The sequence below is a fragment of the Lissotriton helveticus genome, chromosome 3_1 (assembly GCF_964261635.1).
Source record: "Lissotriton helveticus chromosome 3_1, aLisHel1.1, whole genome shotgun sequence".
NCBI classification, from domain to species: domain Eukaryota; kingdom Metazoa; phylum Chordata; class Amphibia; order Caudata; family Salamandridae; genus Lissotriton; species Lissotriton helveticus.
This window is the reverse complement of record NC_136061.1, coordinates 1416582276-1416602366: the sequence shown is the minus strand read 5'-3', so window position 1 is coordinate 1416602366 and position 20091 is coordinate 1416582276.

Sequence of the window (20091 nt, the reverse complement as noted above, 5' to 3'; positions counted from 1 at the left end):
AACCCCCCAGAGCCTCTTAAATGGTCTGATCATGCGCTGGTTGGCTTTACCATCAAACTGCCCTGTCCCAAGATCACCACATTAAATACGGGCAAGAAGCGTATCATGCACAGATCTTTGCGCAATCTCTCAGTCGAAGCCTTCGAGGAGGTCTTCCAATCAGAAGTGGGCAAAAAGGATAGGGAAAATGAGCTAACATTGGAGGGCTTTAACAAGGCGTTCGAAACGGCATTGGATGTAGTGATCCCTAATAAAAAGATGGTCTAGTTACAAAACCGCCCATCGGCCCCCTGGTACACCAGTGAACTTAGGACCGAAAAATCCAAATGCAAAAGACTGGAGAGAGTCTGGCGCACCAGTAAAGAAATATCTGATAGGATGCAATACAAACAAGCCTTGACCATCTACCACTCCAACTTAAAAATGGCTAGACGCCAATTCATTCTCAACCAAATTGAAGGTGTTGCCAATGCCCCCAAACCCCTTTTTAACATTGTAAAGGATTTTGTGTCTCCTCATGCTTGCAGGCAATCCCCTTTAGAAACTCAAGACTTTTGTGATCAGCTTGCTGCATTCTTCCAAGAAAAAATTATTAGAATATATGAGATCTTTCCAGTGAAAATTGCCCATGCACTGGATAGCCTGAGCAGGCATGGGGATCTGGATAAAAGGATAGGACACACCTTGGACTGTTTTGACCCAATTACCCTAGAGGATGTCTTAAAAGCACTTGCCTCAGTTAAATCGGGTTCACCAACCGATCTCTGTCCACCTAAGATCATGGATATTCTAGCCACCAGTTGTGCGCCAGCAATTCTCCAACTGTACAATTCATCCATTTCATCGGGGGTTATTCCTAGCACTTGGAAGGAAGCTTTTGTGCGTCCTATCCTGAAGAAACCCACGGCAGATCCACGAGAACTTGGCAATTACCGCCCAATCTCTCTCCTACCTTTACTGGCTAAGGTGTTGGAGAGCATGATTAATAAGAATCTTGAGTCAATACCTGGAGCAAAACGAAATTTTAGACCCCTCACAATCAGGATTCCGACAGGGTTTTAGCACAGAAACCGCCATACTAGCAGTCACTGACTCGCTTATATTAGAAACAGATAAAGGTGGATTGACAATACTGTTGCTACTAGATCTCTCCGCAGCATTTGACACCATCTCACATAAAATGCTAGCGGAGAGACTAGCTTCTTGTGGAATCCAGGGAACAGCCCTAAAATGGTTACGAAACTTCATGTCCGGCAGAACATGGTCGGTTCTCATCTTTCAAACCCAATTAGCTTGGACAGAGGTGTCCCTCAGGTCTCCTGCCTAAGCCCTACCTTGTTTAACATTTATATGTCTCCTCTGGCAGGGATTGCAAAACAACAGGGCTTCGAGATCATCTCTTATGCAGATGATACTCAGCTCATGTTCCCGATCGGCACGGATGCAGTAGCTGAGAAAGCACGGTTTGCTAAAGGTATGCTTGTAATCTCCAACTGGATGACGCAGAATTGTCTCCAGCTGAACCCTGGTAAGACCAAGATAATGCTAATGAGCAAAGCCACAGCTAGTTGGTCGGATGACTGGTGGCCTGCCCAAATAGTTGCAGCCCCAGTCCCAACCCAATGTGTTAAAACCTAGGGCTGAAACTAGATCAGCCTTTATCTATGAAAGACATTGCCGCAACAACCGCAACAACCAGCTCATGCTACTATAGCCTGTGTCTACTGCGCAAAATCCTCCCCTTTATGCTGACAACCCATCGAAAAACCCTGGTCCAGGCTATGGTCATCAGCCAACTGGATTATGGCAATGCTCTGTTGGCAGGGGTTGGAGAGACCCTGCTGAACAAACTGCAGGTGATTCAAAACACTGCAGCTAGAATGGTATTGAATCGCCCAGCGGGCACCGCATCAGTTCCATTACTACGCGAACTCCACTGGCTACCAGTGAGAAAAAGATCATACTTTAAGATCTGCTCTCACTTATACAGCACTTAAAGGAAGAGGGCCCAAATACCTCCAAAAGAGACTCAACAAATATGTACCTCATAGAAACCTTAGGCGCAAGATCCCCTACAAATTCCACGCATAAGGCTGTGTCACTCTGGAGGAAAATCCTTCTCCTACCTATCTCCAAGGTACTGGAACGACCTACCAGATTTCTTCCGCAAAATGGACATCTACAGCACATTCAGGAAACAGCTCAAAGCCTTCCTATTCTAGTTTCATTTGCTCCCATTCAGCTGCAGGAGTATTGCTAGTCAGCGCCGAGATGCCCCCGGGCAAGTCGAGCGCTATACAGAAATAAATAACATACCATAACATAACCCCATACACTACCCAAACACCACTGTACTATCATACTACTCCATTTATAACAAATATTGTTATTTGTCTAGAATCACACTGTGAGTCAGTGTCCATTTTCACAAACAGATAGAGAATGTTTTGGTTGGTTGATGTGTTTGCACACAAACTAAGTAGACGTACTCTTTCAGTGACACTACTCCCAGCATGATTTCCTACACTACACAAACACCACTGCACTACACTAAACCCTTAATCTACCTCCAGCACAACCACCTACACTACCCATTCACCACAGCACTACTCTAAACCCTAAAACACTACCCCAGCATGACCACCTACAACACTAAAACACAATTGTACTACTCTAAACCTTAAATGTACCTCAGCACGACCTCCTACACTATTCAGACACCACTGTACTTTCCTATGAAACTACCCCAGAACTTTCCCCTACAGTACACATACACCACTGCAATACTTTAAACCCTAAAACACCATCCCTAGCATGCCTCCGTACACTACATAAACACCACTGTATTACCCTAGAACACTACCCCAGCATGACCCCCTACACTACCCAAACACCATTGCACTACCCTAAACCTTAAATCTAACACAGCACAGCCTCTTACACTACCCAAACACTACTATACTACTTTAGAACAGTATCCCAGCACGACCTCCTACACTACCCAAACACCACTGTACTATCCTATTGCTCCATTTATAACAAATATTGGGCCCGATTCACAGAATGAACTTAAGACTATATCCTAAACTTACTACTATTTGGTATTCACAGAATGCACTTACTACTTCTGGCATTCACAGAATGAACTTACTACTTTCGGTATTCACAGAATGAACTTACTACTTTCGGTATTCACAGAATAGACTTACGACTACTAACTTTACGTCCGCACCCAGGCTGTAATTTCTGCCACCGGGCCGGAATTTACGGCTCTGCGGTGGAATTTACGATTCCGGTCCGCAATTTACGGCATTGTGCTGTAATTTCCGATTCCGGGCCGACAGATACGAATTTTCGCAGTTGGTCATGTTAGCCAAGAGTAAACACCTGTCCAAGTGCCTACCATCCCCCACCATGGATCAGCTGACACACTGCAGCCAATCCCACCCCTGCAGCATGTATAAATGCAGAGCAGACACAAACAAACCCTTTCAGGATGTCACTGAATGTGTTTGTAGCACTGCCCCTTGCCATGTGGCAAAACTACTTGAGGAGGTGGAGGAGAACAGAGAGGATCTTCAGACAGAGGATCAACCTATTTGGAATGTCCAGCCAGGATGTAAGGGCCAGGTACCGTTTCCCTCCAGAAATCATCTTGGATATGGTATGTGAGTGGGAGCAGGAACTTGACTCTGTGACCTGCTGCTCACATGCAATACCAGCATATCTTAAGATCCTTTCTGCTCTCCACTTCTTTGCCACTGGGTCTTTCCAAAGGGTCTCCAGTGACCACATGGGCATTTCCCAGGCGAGCCAGTCGCAGTGCCTGCATCAGGTACTGAGATCCATCACTGCTAGAGCCCCCAACCACATACAAATGCCACATACACTGGCCATGAGACAAAGGGCAGCAAGAGATTTTTATCTCCTTGCTCAATTCCCACATGTGCTGGGTGCAATTGATTGCACCCATGTGGCCCTTCAGCCACCCCGCCACATTGCACACATCTTCTGCAACAGACACAGATGGTATTCCATCAATGTGCAAGCTGTCTGTGATGCCAGTGGGAGGTTCATCAATGTGCATGCAGTGTTCCCAGGCAGTATCCATGACAGCTCCATATTCCGCATGTCACCTCTTGTCCGGCGTATGGCTGCTGGAGAATTTGGCAACATGTGGCTACTGGGTTAGTACCAAGCACTAAAAATGAGTGATATGTGTCATTGAAATGTCTGAATGCTCCCCAATATTAACCCATGTACAATAAGAATCATGGACCAGCAGACACTGCATGTACGAACGTATAGATCATGTTCTGTGCAAGTCAAAGAGGGAAATGTTAACAACTGCCCTTTCTTCCTTCCTCAGGCGACGCTGGGTATGCACTCTCCCCACATCTCTTCACCCCTTACAGGTGTGCCAACACTGTACTTCAGCTACCTTGTGCTACTCTTCCTACATCTTGTTTCCGGTTCCGGTTCCGGGGCAAGTGGTGCAGCAAGAGACGCGAGAGACGCGGATCTCCGAAAAAGACGTCAAAACACCGGGCACCGAGGCCCCCAAATCAGGGGAGAGAGTTGCGGTATAGCGGAAAAGCGGAAAAGTTGAAAGCCGGTAGCCGGTTTAGTCGAGGACCGGACAGCCGCGGGAAACTCCTGAAGACCGCTGAGACCACTGAAAGGACGCATTGAGGGCCTGGGAAGGCAGCAGCATGAGTAAGTCCGAGCAGGCAGCGTGAGTGAGTTACACGACGCTGGTGGGCCGCTGAGCTGAGCAGAGAAAGCTGGACAGAGCTGTGGAAAGCCGAGGAAAAGCCACAGAAGGAAAAGGACGCGGTAAAGGCGGCTTAGACTTGGCGTTTTGGAAAAGCCGCAAAAGGGAAAGGACACGGTAAAGGCTGTAAAGAATTGGCAACTTGGCGCTTTGGTCTAACCCAACCTGTTTGCGCTGTCTCACAGTGAGTAAGAGAAGCGAGAGCCACGGCTGGGTTGTGGAGTCATTGTGCCATTGTGCTGCACCACTGAGTAGGAGCGTTGGCATTTTTGGTTTGTTGTAATATTAGGAGCAAGTCGCAGAGGAGTCCCCGGAGAGATAGAGTGGCAGATCGGTGCGGCGAGCCACAAGCTGCTGAGGAGACACGGCCGTGTGACTGCACCCTGAGCTTCAAGTAAGCTGAGCAAGTTGAGTCGTGCGGTGCCTGCCCCTGAGTGATGATAGCAGTGTCAAGCTGGGGTTACAGCAGAAAAGAAAGGATTTGAACAGTCGTTGGTGATTGTCAACTCACAAAGGGGGGTCAATCAAAAGGGGGTCCCTGCAAGTTTGAGTTTTGAGTCTTGAGTTTAGCCAAAGGAGTGAGGTGCGGGCTTTAGTATTGGAAGTCAGCCTTACTCGGTTTGCTTTGTTATTACCTAGTAGTTGTTAACTGTTAATTGTTATTGCTATTTTCGGCATCTCCAGCAGGGAGACGGTAGATGATGAGATCGGGCCGTCAGCGTGGGGCTCTGGCAAAATTAAAACAATGTCAGAAGTCTGAAGAGTCGGTCAATGTGGGGTCCCAAACTAAGCAGTATCAAAAAAATGAGGGGGCAGTGGAGCAAGTAGAGTTAGTGTTTCAACAAAGGAGCACTTGAATGAGTCAGCCGAATTGGACGCTCCATCTATAAACTCCATAACCCCCCCGCCAGGTCCACAAGAGCTTAAAGCTCGACGCTCAGCCATCTATTAAGAGTTTCTTTTTTAAGTATCATCATGATCAGACCCAAAAACAAAAAAGAAATACAACAAAAAATATTGAGTCTGACAGTGATTGTGGAATACCCCCTTTATTATTAACACCACCCGGTGTAAAAGGTGTTCAGCCATGTGAATTAATAGAGTCTAAAATCTCTTCAGAAATAGTAGATTCATACAAAGTGGCTGGCTCTCCGGAGAGGGGTATAACAAGTGCTCATCCCTGTGCAATAATAGAGTCTAAAACCTCTCCAGAAATAGTTAATTCGTACGAAGTTGCTGGGTCTCAGGAGAGGAGTTTAAAGTCAGACAAGGCTGCAAAGGAAGTAGGGCTACTACCGTCTAAATGTCTATTGGTGCCTTCTGGTCAGCTGCAGACACAAGTACAAATTCATTCACACAATACTGTGGTACATCCTACAGAGTTAATTCTGGTGAATGATTCACTGATTACCAGACAGGAAGAGCCCTGTAAAAGAACAGCTGAAAGCGTAAAAGCCTCCTGATCAGTAATTGATATCTCCTCCCGCTCGATCCATAATGTGAGTGATGTGGCTACTGTGTCAGAGCCTATTGTTGACGAGGTAAATTATAAGAAGGGTTTTGGTAGAACAAATCTTGTTTTGGATGAATTAGTAGCCCAATTGAACAATCGATGAAAACTGGTGAAGCACGTTCTTTTAACTTGGACCAGTCGAGTATAATTCTGGAGAACAGTTTTACTATTAACAAATCATTATTGGTTCCAGGTGCGGCTAGTAGGCGCACAACTCCCAATGCCAATTCAAATGAGCAATGTAAATCCACTAATATAGTTGATTTATCTTTACTAACTAAATTTGATGGGAATTTTCAGGCCAGATCGGGTGATTTGGAAAATAATGTTATCAGTCCTGAGTGTAGTATATGGGATTGCCTAGTACGTACTCAGGACTCAATCACTAATGCCCTTAATTTCCATTCGGATAAGCTAGACATCCAGGTGGACATTTTAAACACACTAGCAACACATGTAGTAGGAATTGATGCAAAGCTTCTGCAATTAACCAAACTGATCTCTGAGGTACAAGCAGACAAAGAGAGTCAGTTAATAACTTGCACTTGTGCTCAACTGATAGACAACATTTCTGATTTATCTTTAATTGTCAGCTCTATGGTACACAAAGTAAAATTGTTGTCAGGCAGAAAAGTCCAAGGTTGTGAAGAACCAAGCAATCCATTGTCAAGCGGGAATGATCAAGGCCGTGAAGCTCCTTGTAAATTATTGGGTAAAAAATCAATAAAATCCGTCCTGTTATAGTTGGATCGGTAAATAAAGATAGTTTTACTGTCTGTGGAAATGCAGTGGATCGTAGAAATAGTATAGTTTTGGATAGGATAAACCATCCGGTAAATGAAGCTAATAACTCTCAATTTCCAAAACATTCCCACGCTTCGATTAAAAGTGTAAAAAATAAGGCCCAATTGATAGTTGATGAAAACATCAGTGTCTTTTCTGAGCCTATTCAAACCTCAAGTGCTATGAAAAAATCTGAGACAAATAAGATCTGCCCCCAAGCAAGTAAGGTATTATAAGTTATCCCAGACCGTGAGGTTTTATCAAAACGGGTGAGAAAAAAGTTAAGGAAAACCCATAATAAAACATCACAGGAAAAAACCTCCGTAGTGAGATAGTAAGTAATAATCTCAAAATAACCACTAATCTTGAATCTAAGGCCCTCTTCCCTATCTTTAGATCAATGAAAGATTTTGAAGTTGACTTAAAGCATAAACAAACTAGTCAAGATGTTACTAGTGTAATGAAGGAGGAGCCTAAACTAAATGCGGGGCTTACAATTCAGGCCCAAATAAACTTGGGGACGGCAGGGCAAGTCCAGTACAGTAATGAATCGGTTTCTCAGTATGGGAATCAAAATATCTCTATTCAGAAAAGTGTTAACTCGATTCAACTAAAAGTAGGGCCTAATGTCCAGCCTGAAGTAAACCTAGGGGCGGCAGGGCCAGCACAGTCTAGAGATGAATTGGTAGTCCAACATGGAAACCAAAATACTTTTAACAAGAAAAGTGTAAATCCCATTCCCCTCCAATGTAATAGGAATGATCAGGCTGCTCGACCCTGTATGCGGGACCAATAGCCTTTTAACGAGAAAAGCGTAAATCCCATTCACCTCCAATGTAATATGAATGAACAGACTGAACGTTCTTGTATTCAGGTCCAAAAGCCGCCTGAGCGGATTGAACGAAATATTTTGACGGTTTCTGTCTTGTCCCCAAACACTGGGAAGAGGGTATTAGTTGATTCGAGAGCAAGGGACGATATAGAAGCCTACGAGGTGTTTGCTGAAAAGAGAAAAGTAGTTTTTTGTCCCCAATATTCTACGAGAGGCACTTATGATATTTTGATTTGTGGAAATATTTTGAAACTAGTAAATGCAATTCCAGATCTTAAGGATGTAGTATCGGAAGATCTGGACTTTGTGGAGTTCAAGAATGATAGTGGTAACACTTGTAGGGAGATAACGATTACGACTTGGCTAAGTGTTGATATTGTTAGTAAAATAATGGCCAACTCTAACAAATTTGAAAATTGGGGTATTAAGGTATGGAGATTTCAAGGTTTGCAATATCCAACTCCGTTAATCCCGCTAAGTCATCGAGCAGTCCGGTTGTAAATAAGGATGACCTAAAAATAATTAATGCAGCGCACGTAAGAGTGTTGAAAGGTGCCTCAGGCCCATCATCAGAGCTAAATGTGTTATGTGGCATTAAAATCAGGAGCTGTCAGCCAGGTTCACGAACTTGTGAGGAGTTAAAGATACCCTTCAATCCTGTTGAGGATTGGAGTTGGCTCCCGTCAATATTAACAAGTGTAAATCCAGTTAAGATAGATTGATGCCTGCCCATTCTAGATAAAGCACCAAATTCTTTTAAACTGTGTTCTTGGAATACAAATGATTTTAAATCACTCATTGAGGACGTAAATGTTGTAGGTTTTTAAAAAACGTTTGATATGTTAATTTTGCAAGAAACTTGGAATATGTGTAGCAAGCCACTGATTGGCTATTTTGAATATTTGAATGTGGCATCTCGGGAGGCCGCTTTTGGTCGGCCAAGTGGTGGTCTCTCTATATATGTTTCTTTAAGTCTTGATGTTGAACATTTCGAGATTGACTTTCAGGACAAATGGATACAGTGCGTTAAATTAATTGCTAGACAATCGCTAATTTTTATAAACGTTTATTTAAGTTCGAAATAAAGGTTAGATCAATGCAACTTATTCAGTTATGGGAAATGGTGAAAGTGCTATATTTTGATCATATGGATTCATGGATTATCTTTTCTGGGAATTTGAATACAAATCTTGTTTCGTACAAAAAGCGGGCAATTCATTCAGAACTCCTATCTCAATGGTTCAATTGTGAGTTTATAAAATATAATCTAACGATTATGTATGATGGAGATCACATACCAATATTTAACAAAACTGGTAGCTCCTCTATAATTGACTATACAATACTTTCAGAGAAACTTTCTGATTTAGTCCAAAGTTACGAGGTACTTCCAAGGATCAAGAGTGATCACAATCCCCAAGTTGTCGCTTATAATTCTCCTTTTGATCATTTGCCTGAATCCAGAATACTTAGAATTGCCCCCACCGCTTTTAACCTTAAAAGGCTGATATGGAATGATAAAACTGAGAAAGATATCTTGGAATTCCTTTCTCGTCTAATCTTGATGCTCAAATAGCTAATACCAAAGGGAATTCGATGGTTGCTCTCTGGCCCTGCCTATGTGATTCTCTTTTGGATAAATGTTTTAATCAGGAACCCTCTGGGGGTATTACCTTAAACCCTAAGAACCCAGGGTGGTTTTCCCACCGCTTACTGTACTTGAAAAGAACTCTTAATAAAACAATAAGATCATTGCATAGAAAAGCAAAAGGGACATCTTATTTTCAGATGTCTCTTAAAATTAGAGAACTAAAAAAGGGCTATAAGAACGAAATCTGGAGGGCGAAACAAGCGTATTATGAAGAGACCTGGTCTAAACTACATTACGCATGCAAGTCTAAGGACTCGCAACTGTTCTGGGGTATTATTAATAATCTTGAAAATTGCAATTTTAGAAGTAATAGTACTAACATTAATGAATTAAGTTTGGTAAACTTTTTTAATAATTTGAAAACAGTTTCTCAGTGCCCACAGTGCGATGATGGTAAATGCCATCGACATCATTGCCAACCAGAGTCAGTAGAAGGGGGTAGTGTCGGTGATTCACTTGCTCCCTTGACATTGAGCCATGGTTGGTTGATAAAGTTAAAAAAGTCTTAATCAAGATCAGATCTAACGGAGCGCCTTGGCCTCAATGGAATCCCCAACGCCATTTTTAAAGCTAAAATAACGAATTGGCCAGACTTATTAACGGTCCTTTTTAATGATGTTCTTAAATCCAGCTGTATCCCGGAATCATGGCAGGGAAGCATTATTCAGCCAATTTATAAAAGCGGCCCCCAGGACAATCCTGCAAATTATCGCTTAATAACACTTACAGATGTAGATGCGAAAATATTTGCAAGTTGTTTGTTAGACAAACTGGAGTCGTGGGCACTAAGAGAAGAACTGATTCCACGTTTTCAAACTGGTTTTAGAAAGGGAGATTCAACTCTCACTAATTTGATTTTATTGACACTATTAGGCGAAAGAGCAAAATTTAGGAAACAAAAATTGTACATCTGTTCTATAGATTTAAAAGCCGCTTTTGATTCTGTCCCCAGAAACATTCTTTGGTTGAAGTTAATCAATTGGGGTATATAAAAAACACTTTTAAAAATGATCAGATTATTATACTCCGATACTTGGGTACAGATCAAAATTGGTGACGGTAGACATACCACCCATCACCTTGAAACTAATGTCGGCTTCAAACAAGGATGCGTTTTGGCTCCTTGTCTTTTTAATTTATTTACGTCCGATCTCCCAGCCCATTTTAATGATGTTAATTTGCACTCCCCTTCTGTGTTAGGTAAAGAGATTAAATGTTTACAGTACGCAGACGACACCATTTTATTAAGCCAAACTGTTATAGGGTGAAAAAGATGAATAAATTCCTTTAATATATATGTTATACAAAATGGTTTAACAATTAATACAAAAAACCCAAAAATAATGACAATTGGAAAAGGTAAACCGGGAGTAAAGGAAAGGAATATTAAAGGTTTGGCTATAGAATGTGTAAAATAATATAAATATTTGTGAATCACATTTGATGATGGTTTGTCATTTAGGCAGCATTTTAATAATTTAGAGGGTAAATGTACTTCACTTGTCTTTGCCTTTAGAAAACTGAGGGATAAGTTGTTATGCCCCAATTACGATCACTTGCTGAAGGTCATGAGAGCAAAGTTAAATCCATCCTTGGACTACGGCTCAATAATCTTTCGAGGCAAGGATGCGAAACTGCTTGATGACATAGAAGTAAGGACGTATAAATCAGTGTTCAGGATTCCCAGGCAGATTACTCATGCCAATTTAAGACTGGAATATGGTCTAAGGAAACAGGTATTCGCCCGACAATCAACATATTTAAAAACTTTATTGGCACTATCTCGCGCTGAAGAGGGCACGTTAGCAAATGTGTGCTGGCTTGAGATTTTGAAGGGCGAATATTCGAGTAGTTGGCAGGATTATTTATCTGAGTGTCTATGCAATTTCGAATGCCCAAATTTAGCAGAAGTGAGAAGTAAAACGGTTTATAAAAAATCAATTAACCAAACTGTTGCTCTGCTGTCAGAAATAACAGATAAAGATGAACTGAGGAAAAAAAAACCACTTCTGGTCCATAGCTAACTCCTTTGATAAATTGTTAGTCCAACCTTAGTAGCTTTTTCATTTAAAACCTCAGATCAAAAATAAATTCATGCTACTAAGGTTTGGCATATATCCAACTAAAGACGGAATCCCAAAATGGGAGAATAAATGGTCATCGAATATTTGTAGGCTTTGTGGGCTGTGTGATGAAACCTAACAGCACATTGTAACGCTATGTCCAAAAATGTTACAGGAGCGGAAGACTGTTTTAAAGCCTATTTTCAAAGAATTGGGAGGTAGAAATTGTAGGACGGCAATTATATTTTGTTTAAGAGGTGTCAATATTCATATTATAGACCAATTTGTTCAGTTCATTTTTATAGTGGAAAAGAAATTACGTAGAGTAGACATTTCAAGTAAATGATATATCCGTTACGGTAATGATATAATGATTTTTATTGTTTTTAGGGAGTAGGTGGGCTATTTTATTGTATTTCTAATTCATTCTGAATCTATGTAATATTTTTTTAGTTTGCAAAAACTATTTTAACTTATGTTGTAGTTTACCCTTTGTAATGTTGTAATTTAAAGGTAATTTCATAACTGTGAATGGCACTTTATGTACAATTAACTTCTATGATCTTAGAGGTCAGCACATGTGCACTTTATTCCCGGTAGGAGCATTGCATATTATAATTCATTTTTCAATTAATACAGTTATTTGTAATGTTTTGCTGCTAGTATAAGGCACTTTAACTTTGTCGCTGAAAAACGAATGCACTTTATATTTTGCTGCTAATTGTTACAGACAATCGGTTAAAAAAATGTCATTAATTACACTTTCCTTTTGCTGCTAATTGTCATCGAAAAACTGTTAATATTTGCTGCTAACACAATGCACATTAGTCTCGGTGCCGTGAGCACATTGCACTTTATTCAGTTGTTGTTAACTGTTATTGATAAATAGTTAATATTTGCTGCTAACATAATTCACTTTAGTCCTGTACTGGAACATTGTTAAACTAATGTTGATCAACTTATGTTAAGGCATTGTATCTGTATATGTTCACTCAGACCTTGTGCTAGATATGCGTTTTTTTGTAATGATTTTAATTAATCAACAAATAAATTTACTTATTATTATTCACTGTACCTCAGAGTAGGTACAATAGGGCACACATACGTACTCGAGCCATCATAGAGCGCACTATTGGTCTGTTGAAGTCGCGATTCAGATGTCTCGACCGTACAGGGGATGTGCTGCTGTACTCCCCAGAAGTAGTGTGCAAGATCATATTAGCCTGTTGTGTTTTGCACAACATTGCTTTAACACATGGCTTACACATGCCTCTGGAACCTCGGCAAGCTCTGAATCTGGGAAACCGGGCCATTGCGCATGACCGATGTCAGGGCATGCAAGTCTCCACGTTGCCACGGTTTTCAGCTCGTTGCTACGTTTTTCACATGAGCAACCTGTAGTGTCATGGACAACATGTGGTTTGCTGTCTGTTGTCAATGATGAAATTGGGAGAGACACGACTGTGTCAATAAATGTACTTATTTATTTATTTTATTCATTTGTAGAGTGAATGGTTACACATGAGACATATTTAGGTGAGAGTGACTGTAATTTTCCGTGGATTTTACGTTGTACCATACTCAGTTTTTGATGACAGCCATGTCTTCAGCTGTCTGCGGAATGAACCTTCACTGGGTTCTGGTCTTATGGTGATTGGCAGGGTGTTCCACATTTTCGCTGCTATATAACTAAAAGAGCAAGCCCCCATGCGGGCTTTGAAAATTCTTGGAATGCTTACTAAAGCCATGTCCATGGATCTCAGATTTCGTCCTCGGGTATATATAGTCAGCAGGGGTTGCAGGTATCAAGGGCTTTTGTTTGAGAGGATGCGGTGGCAATAGCACAGTGCCTTGAACATGGCTCTCTTCTCTACTGGCAGCCAGGGCAAGGTAGTCAGGGCTTTTTTAGTCTTAGCTCTCCTTGGAAGGCTGAGGACCAGGCGTGCCGCAGCATTTTGTACACTTTGCAGTTTCGCAAGGCCTTTTTTTGAAGCGCCTCAGTACAGTACATTGCCATAGTCTAATTGTGAGGTGATTACTGCGTGTACTATAGTTTTTATGGCTTTAGATGGAAGTAGATCAAGGGTTTTCATAGCACCATAGCATTTCCTGGCTACCTTCCTGATCTGATTGTCAAATGACATTTTGGAATCTAACCAGATTCCGAGATTTTTCACCTCTGATTTAGGGTGCGGGACTTGGCCCAATACTTCTGGCCACCAAGTAGATGACCAGATGGTAGTTGTCTTACCCACCACCAGTACTTCCGTCTTATTCCCGTTTAGCTTGATGCAGTGGTTTGACATCCAGTCAGCAATTTCCTCTAAACATTTGGGAAAGCGGGTCGCTGCCTGAGCTTTGTCTTGGGATAACATTACAATTAATTGCGTGTTGTCTGCGTAAGACACTATCGACACCTCATGTTTCTCTACGCATTCAGCTAGTGGTCCCTCATAAAGATTGAATAAGGTGGGACTCAGAATTAATCCCTGTGGGACCCCTTGAGGCAGAGGGTAGCTGTCAGACAGATGCGCTGTTGGGCAACTTGGAAGCTTCTTTCTTCTAGGAATGAGGTTAGCCACTTCAGAGCATTGTTCCTGATGCCACAGGCCTCAAGTCTCTGAAGTAGCAGAGGGTGCAAAACGGTGTCAAATGCCGCACTGAGATCCAGCAAGATCAGTGCGGCTGTTTGTCCCACGTCAGCATGTTTCCTGAGTGCCTCTGACGCCATTAGTAGCGCTGATTCTGTTGGTTGTGCCATTCTAAAGTCTGACTGCGAGGGGTGATGTAGGTCGTTCATGTTGATATGGTCTACTAGCTGTTTGTTTGTTGTTTTTTCTACGACTTTAGCCACGAATGGGAGTAGTGAGATAGGGCACAGATTGCCTAGTTTAGTATAGTCTAATGAAGGTTTTTTCTTAAGAGGTCGAACAATGGACTGTTTCCATTTCTTAGGAACTATACCCGTCAGGAAGGAGCGGGAAATAAGATCTGCGATGTATGGTAGGATTATGTCCATCCCTACCATCATTATGTCAGGTCGTGCTGGTTCTCTAGGAGAGCCGGATTTTATTCCTTTTACTGTGGCTTTTAAATCCTCACTTTCCTATATTCTCTGTATTCTAAAAACATCCAGCATTACTCTTGCAAAGTTCACAGTTTTAACAGCAGATGCAGTGGTGCCAAGTCGTGCCTCTGTAGGGAAGGTCTCATATATGTTTGTTACTTTGTCAGCGAAGAATTCTGCTATCTTATTGCAGATCTCTTTCGTGGCTAGGATATCATCTTTCTTCACTTCTTGGTTTTTGAGAGATTTTAGAATTACGAACATTTCTTTATGTGAGTTATTAGCTTTGTCTAATTTTATCTGTATGGAATTCACATCTGATTTTTTTGATCAGTGAGTGATAGGCTTTCAGTTCTTTTTTATAGTCTTCTTTGGCTTTATTGCAGTCATTTTTTCTCCAGATGCGTTCTGATTTCTAACATGATTTTTCTAGCCTTCCTTAACTCATCATTATACCAGGGTGCTGTTGTCCTTGGCATGTTAGGGATTCTTGTGCTCCATGGTGCTACCTTATCTAGCGCATCCGTAATCCATGTCTCTGTCTGGTCATTGGCAATGTTAATGTCATTATCCAACCTTGGCTTCAGCTCCACCCTGAGACAACTTTGTAAGCCATACTAACTGCATGTAAATCACAGCCGCTAACAGTAGTCAAAAGGTGGAGTGTGCCTCAGGTAATGTGCCCATGTTAGCGATCAGTGTAGTAGACATCCCTAAAAACAACTATTCACGCTGATGACAAACAATACATGTCCTGAGAGACATACCTGGACCTCATAAGGATGGGTCACCTAATCACAAAAAGCCATAACCCTTGCATACTCAGGCCAATGACCTCAACAGATTTGACTCCCCCACAAATGATGGGCCCAGAATGTGAGTGATGATGTCATGGGAGAATCAGGCACCATGGGGCAGATTTACAATAACTGGTGCATCCATGCATATCAGCAGGGATGCCCCAGTTATTGTGCATCACGGCAGACACCCCTTGCGCCATCATGAATGCACCGCATTTACAATGCGGCGCGCCATGGGGCAAGAATAGACAGAAGCGTGACGCATCTGCTGCCATAAAGGTGAAGCACTGCTGGAGTTGCGTCGCAAGTGCCACGCAGCTCCAGCAAGGCTTGCGGTGACCCTATGACTAACATGCTCAATCAATCCTTAAGCCTGCTTCAACTAGGCACAGAGTATTGACGCAGCATGGCCATTAAAGTGACTGAGTGAAATCCTGTAGATTTCACTCAGCCACTTTTAGGAGGCGTTCCTGTCCTGGAACGCCCACCCCTTCACAGGAACGCCCAACTGTGGCGCAGGGCTTTACAACGTGACACATTTCCCAGATGTGTCATGTTGAAAATACCCCACAGCATGGCGGTGGCTTTGCGCTGCAACTGCGTCACAAAACTGTGGCGTAAATGTGGCATACGGGGCTTGTAAATCTGCCCCCATGTGTCTGTGATATATCCACACTGCTCCACACCAATGTTACGTAACACATCACACAACTCTGAAAACGAGCACTCAATATGGACTACATGTCCCATAATGCAAAGTAGGAGAAAATGAAACTGGGGTTTGAATGTTGTGTCAGCCCCCCCCCCCGTCTGTTCAGAAATGTCATGAAATGGTCTGTTCCCCCTTTTGTTACATATTCATGATTCTCACCTGCACTGTCATTTCAGTTTTTACTACAACAGAACAGCAGGATGGTGATGGATTTGATTACTGATTGTGGATGGATCAAGATGAATACAAAATGGCTGCGCCAACTACTTCCTGTGATGTATTTCCCCGTCTCCCACTTCCTGTATAACATCTCCTGTACGATATGATGTGTTCTGGGTCATTTTTGGAGGTTACAGCCCTAATACGTAAGTTCCGGTTTTGCGGCGTAATGCGCGTGCGCGTAAACGACGCTTCGGATCCGGAAAATACATTTTCGGGCCGCAATATCCGAAAATAAACTGGAACACATCATTTCATACAGGCAATGTTATACAGGAAGTGGGAGACAGAAAATACATCACAGGAAGTAGTTGGCAGCCATTTTGTGTTAATTCTGAGTCATCCTCTATCACTGATCAGATCCTCAGGCATCCAGCTGCTCTCATCAAACTTATTTCCTTAAATGGGTTAAGGAGTATGAGGAGAGAGCACCACCTTTCTCAGGGAATTGGACATCTTGGTGGAGGGGGTGCTGGAGAAATTTCCTCAGCTATATGGGGACCCTGAGTACCAGCTGAGCACTGCAGCCCGGGTCAAGCTCTGGGCCAACATCGGCGAGCGCTGCAGTACAGTGAGAGTGTACACCAGGAGTGCTAGGGCATGCCACAAGCGGTGGGAGGACCTAAAGCACTGGGCCCGTCACAAGGCTACGGAGCTGGCAGGCCTGTCTTCCCAGCACCATGTGCATCGTCCTTGCCTCTCCCCACTGTACAGGAGGGTCCTGTGAGCAGCTTGGCCGACCCTCCATGCTCAGCTGGAAGTGCATGAGCAGCAGGGACCTAGTACATACATCATATGCAATATGTGTCTAGGAGTATGATGTGAGTGAAACAGTGCTGTACCATTGTGTGTCCCATGCCTCCATTCAATAATTCCGTGTCCATGCAGCAGTCACCAAGATTAAAAAGGCACACTGTGGCATATGGACTGTACAGCCAGAGTGCATTTTGGGAGTTGTAGTTTCTTCAGGACAACTGGGTCAATGAGCCACACTTGTGAATTCATATTGAATTCTGCTCTGCCAGCACCACTACCATTGAACCAAGGAAATCATAACTGATGTGTGCATTGGATGAGCAATGGAACAGAGACTGTCCAGTGTGCGCATGGCAGGCCATAGGGTATTGGACGCTGTGATTTGCATTGCACCTGTAGAGTTTGGGTTCCAATTAAGACAGATCATCATGTGCCACGGAGTCAAGACAAACTTTGCGATTCTTGCATCACTCTTATGTTTTCCTAAATTTGCAAAATGTGCCCACTGACAGACATCTCACCCGCAGTGGCCTTTATGACATTTTACATGTACAGGTAGCTGTCACAACCACCCACCACTGTTCACCAGTGTACTGCACTACCTTTTAAGTCAACAAAGCCAATATGTGGCACTGGATTGTCCTATGATGTGTGGGGACGACAAAAGGCTAGTCTCACAAAGTAGCTAGAGCAGTAGCCCAGACCCTATGTGGATGTGTGACCCACATTCGGCTTGTCCCCTACAATGCTACAAAGCAGATGACACTTGTCCAGACGTTAAATAGCCGAGACTCCATATCAATGGCCAAATTCTACTAAATCTGGACTCTTCATGTTCTCCTTTGGTGGACTGGTTTTTGAACTGGCACATGTATCAGTGACAGGACACACAGATCACAAGAATGCCAAGGTTGAGGTTTGGCCAATACAGCTGTGTAAGCCAGAATAATACACATGTTAAACTCAATTCAGTATATGACAGTGAACATACATGTAATGCAAGTTCATAAACAGAATGGGGGTTGGGAGCACACTGCCTCACAGTCCCAGCACAGTTCGCCCCTTTGCATCCTTACTTCAAAATTAGCTGGAGTTTTTCACCAAAGTTGGTGCAGACATTGCTGTATATCTATAGACAAGTGTTTCTGAGTTGAACCCATCATCAGTAGAGAGCAGCAGTTTTAGAGAGCAAAGAAAAATCATCTGGGGTTGCTGGACATGCTGCCAAGTTCCTCTCAGGTCACAGTACCACTCTCAGGCACACAAGTCACTTTTAGGGCCATGCTGCGTCAAAACCCTGCGCCTTCTTGAAGCAGGCGTAAGGATTGACGCAGCATGTTAGAGATCGGGCACCCCTGAGCCTTGCCGGAGCGGCGTCGTACTTGCCACACCACTCCAGCAAAGCACCGCTTTTCCACCGGGGATGCGTCACGCAGCTGCCCACCCAAGTGCCACGGTGTGCCGCATTGTAAATGCGGAGCATCAGGGGTGGCGCACGGGTGGGCAGATGCATCGCAACTCTTCTGGCACATCTCTGCTAGTTAGCAGAGATGTGCCAGAAGTCGTAAATCAGCCCCTGACAACTGTAGAGTGTGATCAGAGGAGAACAAAATCTGACCTTGGCTCATCTATGTATGTGTCTCGTCCTGCATGAAACAACCACCACATCAGGATTTCGCTTACATTTCTGCAGGCACGGTTGGTGAGACAGAAGCACTGCGGGAACCAGTCCGGAGTAGGAGGACATTAGTTTGCCGGTGGCTACACCCACTTTTCACCAGCGAGGAAGAAGAGGAGGAGGAGGGGACCTCAACATCAGCCGGCCAGGGGATTGTGCCCACCCGGGATGAGGAAGAACACGACTCTGGTGCTACCTCCCGGGTGGCGGCTGTGGACATTGTAGGTGGGGAGGACCAGACACCTCGGACCATGATGTGGTGGAGAGCCACTCACCCACACACTCTTCACCAGTGGCTCCCAAAGAGGTGTCCCCTGCCATGCCATCAGAGGCTCCAGCTCCATCCTCTGAAACTTGTCCCCCTCCTCGTAGCCGCCAAGCCGAACACATCAGCTCTGGACCTGAGGCACCACATCCTTCCTGTCCCCCCCCAGGCCCCTCCCAGTGTTGTTCCTCCTGTGGCTATGCCAGGGGACTTGAGTTGGATGGTCGAGGGTCAACCAGACATGTCCGCACGCATCTTGCTACAAGTGTGTCTCGAGATACGCACGATGTGAGCGGACCTCTTCCGATCTCTGGACAACGTCGCCACCAAAGTCCTGTCCCTGACCACAGGCCATGTTGTCTGTTGTCTCCCAAATCCCTTTCCATACCACCGTCAATGTGTCCCCCTGTCCGTTGCCCCATCCTGTTTCCCCCGTACTCCTCGTGTGTCACGTACCCATGTAGTGCCTGTTTCTGCACCAGTCAGCCGTGTGCCTGCGTCGGACTCTGAGGATCTAGACATTGTGGTCCTGGAGGATGACCAGAAGGACACTTGACTTTTGGACTGATACATTGTTCTGGACAAAGATTTCTTTTTCCTCTTGTTAACAGACTGGTTTCCCTGACGGTCCCTGACATATTATATTTGTTTTGACCCACCCCAATCCAAGTTCCCTTCTCCTTCTGCATCATCATTTGTTTTCCTTTCTCCCTTCCAAACGGACGGTTTGTTTTTGTTCCTTCATAAATATCTTTGAGAAATTCTACTTGGTTTAACTTGTTTGACTTCATTTTGAATGTCTGTTTCCAAATATGGACACATATTTTGTAAGTCATATGCTATGCACATAATAGCATGTTGCTATGATGGGTTACAGTTGTAACTGTGTCTCATACACATACATGCCTACATCGTTAGACAGGACATGATACACAAGAGGATATTACTTTTGTAGATCTTTATTTTCACTATACACCT